Genomic DNA, 7149 nt, shown 5'->3' on the forward strand with positions numbered 1-7149 from the left:
TTCCCAAGGCTGTAAATCTTTACGGGAGCAGATAACCTCATCTTTCTCCCGCAGAACAGCTGGTAGTTTCGAACTGCTGACCTTGTGGTTCCCAGCCCGATTCGTAGCCACTACGCTACCAGAGCTCCATATATATGTATATATATGTTGGAGAGCTCCACATATATGTATATATATGTTGTTGTTAAGTGCCTTTGAGTCGATTCCGACCCATAGCGACCCTGTATAGGGTTCCCAAGGAACAGTTGGTTAGCTTGAACTGCCGACCTTGCAGTTCAAACAGCTTTGCAGTCTGGCGCATTAACCCACAGCGCTACACCAGGACTACTATATAGCTATATCTATACCTATATCTATATCTATATCTTAATATTTCTACTCTGGGAGCGTAGTGGTTACGAATCTGCTGCGACTAACAAGGTCAGCAGTTCCAAACTACCAGCTGTTCCGTGGGAGTAAGATAAGGCTTTCTGCTCCCATAAAGATTTACAGCCTGGGAAACCCTGTACAGAGTTGCTATGCATCGGAACCGACTTCACGGTACATCACCACCACAACCAGAACTTTACAACCAAAAGACAACCCAATCAAAAATTGGGCAAAGCATATTAATAGACATTTCACTAAAGAAAATATTCAGCTGGACAACAAGCACAAAATAATAATCATTAGCCTTTGGTGGTGGTGTGCTTTTGAGTTGGTTCTGACTCATAGCAACTGTGTTGTGTATAGGGTTTCTGAGGGTGTAAATCTTCATAGGAGCAGAAAGTGTCATCCTTCTCCTTCAGAAAAGCTGGCAGGTTTGAACTGCTGACTTTGTGGTTAACAAAATCAGTACGTAACCCACTATATTGTATATTACCAGGGTTTCTTGTCATTGTTGTTGTTGTTGTTAAGTGCCGTCGAGTCATTTCCGACCCATAGCAACCCTGAACAGGGTTTCCAAGGCTGTAAATCTTTATGGGAGCAGAAAGCCTCATCTTTCTCCCACGGATCAGCTGGTAGTTTCGAACTGCTGACCTTGTGGTTCGCAGCCTGATTCGTAACCACTACGCCTTAGTCATTGTTATTGTTTTAAGTGCTCTCAGGTTGTTTCTGACCTGTATAGGGTTTCCAAGGAGTGGTAAGTAGGTTTGAACCACCAACCTTGTGGTTGGCAGTCCAGTGCTTATTGTACAGCACCACACCAGAACTCATTAGTCATTTGTAGTTGTTGTTAACTGCTGTCACAATTCCAACCCATAGCTACCCTGTATAGGGTTTCTGAGGTTCAGCTGCTGAGCTTGAACCACCGACCTTACAGTTCAAACAGCTTTGCAGTCTGGCACATTAACCCACAGTGCAATACCAGGACTCCCATAGTCAAAACCTCATTAGAACAGCAAAGATCAATAAAACAGAAAACGTCAGGTGTTAGATAGGTTGGGGAGAAACTGAGACCCTCAGCCACTGCCAGTGGGAATGTAAAATGCTACAACCACTGTGGGAAACAATTTGATGGTTACTCAACAAGTTGAATGTAGAGCTATCATGCTGTCATGTGACTGAGAAATCACAATCCTACATATATATCCAAAAGTATTAAGAGCAGGAATACTATAGCCAAAATGTGGAAACCACAGGTATGCCCATCAACCAATGAACAGATCAACAAAATGTGGTATGTACATACAAGAGCACATTACTCAAAGGTGGATGAAGTCCTGATGCATGCAACAACAGATGGACCTTGAAAACACGCTGAGAAAAATAAGTCAGTTACATGAGGACAAATACTGTATGACCTCGCATACTTGAAATAAACAAATACATAAGAACCAAAGTTTATTAATGGCTGCCAGGGTTGGAATGGAGGAGGAAATGAGAAGTTTTTGCTTAGGGGTGGTGAGTTTATGTTAACAGTGGTGGGAATGTTTAGAAAAAGATTGTGAGAGTGGTTGTAAAACTTGAAGAATCTAGATAATCAGTGTGAATAATTTGTGCCTGTAGGACTCCTGTTGTGGCACTATGAGTTAATGCGCTGGACTGCAAAGCTGGTTTGAATCACAAATGGGCAGTTCAAGCTCACCAGACACTCCTTGGAAAGCATATACAGGGTCGCTATGAGTCAGAACCAACTCCACGCATACCACCACCACCATGACGTTAATGAGGCCAAATGCAATCCACAAGTTTGTTGTTGTTGTTAAGTGCTGTTGCGCTGGTTCCGATCCATAGATACCCTGTATAGGGTTTCTGAGGAGCAGTTGGTGAGCTTGAATCACAGAACTTGCAGTTCAAATGACTTTGCAGTCTGGTACATTAACCCACAGTGCCACACCAGGTAGGTTGTATTTAAGCCAGTCTCTTCTGAAATATAAAAGGAAAGGTGAGCATAGAAAGAGGGACCCACTGCTACTAAGAGAGAAGAGCTGGGAGTGGGGTGCATCCTTTAGATCTTGGGTCCCTGCACTGGGAATCTCCTCGATCCAGGGGAAGACTGATGCCCAGATGTATGGAGATCTCCAAGGATACTGAGCCTATCGATGCTGAAAGGAGACAAGGACCTTTCCCCAGAGCTGACAAAGAGAAAGCCTTTCCTTAGAGCAGGCACTCTGAATTTAGACTCTAAATTGTGAGCGAATAAATTTGTGGTTGTTAAAGCCATCCATTTGTGGTATTTCTGTTATAGCAGCATTAGATAACTAATGTCACCTACTCTAAAACATGCCTTCTAATGGTTTCTTGAGAGATATATAAACAGTTTTTGGCATCACTTCTTGTAAAAATAAGAGCAGAATCCTGTATATCCTGATTTTAATTCAGTTCAACAAGAAATGCCAGTGAGTCCCTCTCTTCTGCACTGCCTACAGAGGAAGCACTGTCTCTACTGACATTATCGCTGCCCTCAGATCCCTGTGAAGCCCAAGATCATCAAGAAGAAGACCAAGAAGTTTGTTCGGCACCAGTCAGACCGTTATGTTAAAATGAAGCGTAACTGGTACAAACCCAGAGGCATTGACATCAGGGTGCTGAGAAGATTTAAGGGCCAGATCTTAATGACCAACATTGGTCATGGGAGCACCAAGAAAATAAAACACGTGCTGCCCAGTGACTTCTGCAAGTTCCTGGTCCACAACATCAAAGAGCTGGCAGAGCTGCTGATGTGCAACAATTCTTACTGTGCAGAGATTGCTCACAACATTTCCTCCAAGAACTGCAAAGGCAGCGTGGAAAGAGCGACCCAGCTGACCATCAGCCTCACTAATCCCAGAGCCAGGCTGCATGGTACAGTGAAGAAATGAATAGATGGCCTTTTTGCCAGTTATATTTGTGCTAATTAAAACCATAAAAGTGTAGAAAGAAAGAAATGCCAGTGAATTAAGGCTACAACTATGCCATTATTTAACAAGATTTTCATTATTTATTACATAAATCATTTTCAATAGTTGTTGTTGTTAAGGGTCATCAAGTCAGTTCTGACTTATTGCAACCCTGTATAGAGTTTCCAAGGAGTGGCTGGTGACTATGAACAACAACAATATTGCTCATTGTATCTACTGGCACTTTTTGTATTTCTCTAGGATATTCTAGGCCATTTCCTTCATTTTGCATGTGCTAGAGAGTCCTGGCGTGGCACTGTGGGGTAATGTGTCAGACTGCAAAGTCATTTGAACTGCAAGGTTTGTGGTTCAAGCTCACCAGTTGCTTGTTGGAAACCCTATACAGGGTTGCTATGCATCTGAAGCAATGCACTGGCACTTAACAACAACAACAGGGAAAAATCCCAGGAGTCCTGGTGTGTCGCTGTAGAATAAGCCCTTTCAAACTCACCTGCCGCTCCTCAGGAACCTTATATATATAAGATTAACAGTAAAACAGTCACTATGAGTTGGAACCGATTTGATGGCATTTAACAACAATAATAATGGGAACAATTCCTCAATCTAATTTCAGTTTGAAATCTTTCTTAATAAACAATTATTTATTTCCAATCCTGCCCAAGGACAGAATGTTGTGTCCTTTGGAGGTGACAATAATATCTAATAAGTTTTCATCATTTTGCTTTCAGTATGCTTCACCACATTCACAGTTTTGTTTGCAGGAAAGGTAAATACTTATGTACCAGTATCCTTTTTCAATCTCTTATGTATCTGTGTGATATAGTACTGTTATGGCACAGTTGGATAAGCACTGGATCATAGGGTTGATTTGAACTGCAGGATCGGTGGCTCAAACTTGCCAGTTGCTCTCAGAAACCCTATACAGGGTCAGTATGAGTCAAAACCAACTCAACAGCACTTAACAACAAAATGTATATGTATTGTTGTTCCTTTTGCTAGGTTCCATTGAGTCGGTACCAACTCATAGCAATCTTATGCACAACAAAATGAAACACTGCCCATTCCTGGGCCAACCTCACAAATGTTCCCATACTTGAGCCCATTGATTTTGCCACTTTGCCAATCCATCTTCCTTAGGGTCTTCCTCTTTTTCTCACCCTACAACACCTTAACAAACATGATATCCTTCTCTAGCAACTGGTCCCTCCTAACAATATGTCCAAAGTATAAGCGATGAAGTTTGGCCATCCTGGCCTCCAAGGAGTGCACTAACTGCACTTCTTCCAACACAGATCTATTGGTTCTTTTGGCAGCCCATGGCACTTTCAGTAGTCTCCTCCAACACCATAACTCAAATGGATCAATTCTTCCACACTCTTCCTTATACACTGTCCAACTTTCACATGCATATGAGGTTATTGAAAATACCATGGCTTGGGCCAGGCGTACCTTAGTCCTCAAGCTGACCTCTTTGCTCTTCAACAATTTATAAAGGTCTTGTCTAGGGACACCTGATCCTACGGACAAGGACATAGCCACAGAAGGCTTAGCTGAAACTAAAGCATCCAGCTGATATGAACTGAGAGTAGACACGTAAAATCACTCATTTGATCTTATGCAGACAGTACCCATTTGACCTAGCCTCAATGGCTTGATAATCAGAACTAGACTAGAGCAAAATAACAACAACAAAAAGAACAAAACAATTTTGATAAAGGAAATGAGGGTAAATTGCTACAATTTGATGAACTTGACCTATACTCATGGGGGTAGTACTCTAACTACCAACACAGAGAGAAGCAGTCTTCACATCAAGTATCAAGCCTATCCCCTCTGTACATAGGGTAGATAGGGACAGTCAACTTAGACATTGGCTACTTAAATGAGGGGGCAATAAAGGCATAAAGTGACTGGCTTAAAATTTCAAAAGGGTGTTTAGTTGAAGAGTGTGGTGTGAAGAAAGAGTCCCCACTGAATAGTTTTAATCTTGTGTAGCTGGGTCTGGTTAAAAGAGATGGTGATAAGATTCTTATGATTCAATAGTGAATAATTGGCATCATGATTAATTGCGACTGTCACAAATTAAAGGTAGAGGTTTTACAACAAAATCAGGGGAATAGTTAATCTTACAGAAACAGAGAATCCTAGGACCATCAAGGGAGAAGAGCACAAGCGGAATGTGGGCCCTTATCCAGAAAAGCAGCGACAGCAGAGATGAGGACCTGGAGAGGGGAAGTGTCTGAGGACTCTAGACTCATGGGAAGAGAGGGACTAAGAGATGGTGACCAAGATTCAGACTTGCACAATATTCCCTTTGATGGTACACATTATTAAATATGCCTCTGTGTTTTTGTTTTTTTGTTGTTGTTGTTTTTTTAAAGAGCTCACAGTGAATAGAGAGAAATACTGTTAACTGATGGTACTTGGTGGGGATTATAAACATTGTAATGAAACAAAGTGTAGGATTTGTTAAAGTAAAACTGATGATCTGCCTGGTAAACTTTCATTCAATCCACAATAAAAACCTTAAAAAAAACCCACACACGCAAAAAGGTCTCGTGCAGCGGATTTGCCTAATGCAACACTTTCCACTGTTCCTCTCATATATTGTCCTTCCAGTCACCCCAGTTAACATGTGTCTGTGCTCCAGGCAGTAAACTACACTCCCTTCCCTCCCACATCTGGAAATCATCAAAGATTGCTCTGGTTTCTCCTTTCAAAGTCTTATATATTTGTGGGATATATAAGTATACATCTCCCACTCATCCCCTTCTGACCCATTGAGCTTATAACTCAATCCATGTATTTACATAAAGGACATTGTTGTTTCAGGGCTGTGTATATATCACTATTTACCTGTCTCCCCTTAAGCCCACACATACCTTCCTGAGTCTTCCCCTATCTTCATTTTGCATCTGCCTCCCCATCATACTCTTCTTGTGTATTGCCCTCCCCATCACATCTGAGCTAACATGTGTCTACTCATTAGCCAATGACTTATTCTCCCTTCCGTACCATCCCTCATAGTCATTAAAGTATGTTCATTTCTGTCTGGGAATGTTTTCTTAAACTTTTTTAGTTGTTTTGGTTTCAGACCATTCATTATCCTGGTTTTTGTTTTTTAAACTTTCTATTGTGAATTGAGTGATAGTTTACATGGGGAAACATCAGCTTTACACTCATTGTTTCATTGCAATAATTACAATCTCCTCTGTGCATCATCATTCAACAGTATTTACTTCTAATCCCTCTGTTTTGTTTTGTTTTTGTGGGGAGGGGCGGGATGTGCACAAAAACACTCAAGATTTTTAATGATCGAAACCACCAAAAGACATATTCTGCAAGCCTGCCCCCTAGCCATCAGCACCTGGCTGCCAGCACACAGCCTTTCTCTTTCCATGAGTCTAGAGCCCTTAGCTGCTTTCTCTCTCCATGCCCTCATCTCTGTCTCCATCTCTGGTGTCACTGCTTCTCTGGATATGGTCCCACATTCCTCTTGTACTCTTCTCCCTTGGTGATCCTTGGGTTCTCTGTTCCTGGACTGTAAGATGAACTACTCACCTCTTTTTGTTTACAATAATGGTTTCGTACAATATTTGTCCTTTTGTGATTGACTGATTTTGCTCAGCATAATGTCCTCCAGGTTCAACCATGTTATGAGGTGTTTCACAGATTCACTGTTTCATCAAGGTTCTACACTTCTTACTTCCGAACTAAAGTGCGTTGTCTCAAAGCTGGACTGTGGTGTGTATAAGATTGCATTGTTTCACAGCAGAGAAGACTATCATTGCAGCCTGCATGTAGTGACATAGTAGAAAACCAGCAG

General features: G+C 41.6%; 1 gene segment (V, D, J or C); it reads right to left on the bottom strand.

Moving 5' to 3' along the window:
- LOC102834651 overlaps window positions 1–7149 on the bottom strand; it is a 9036-nt gene that overhangs the window by 1152 nt on the left and 735 nt on the right.

This window comes from Chrysochloris asiatica, unplaced genomic scaffold (genome assembly GCF_000296735.1).
Source record: "Chrysochloris asiatica unplaced genomic scaffold, ChrAsi1.0 scaffold00306, whole genome shotgun sequence".
Classification (NCBI taxonomy): Eukaryota; Metazoa; Chordata; class Mammalia; order Afrosoricida; family Chrysochloridae; genus Chrysochloris; species Chrysochloris asiatica.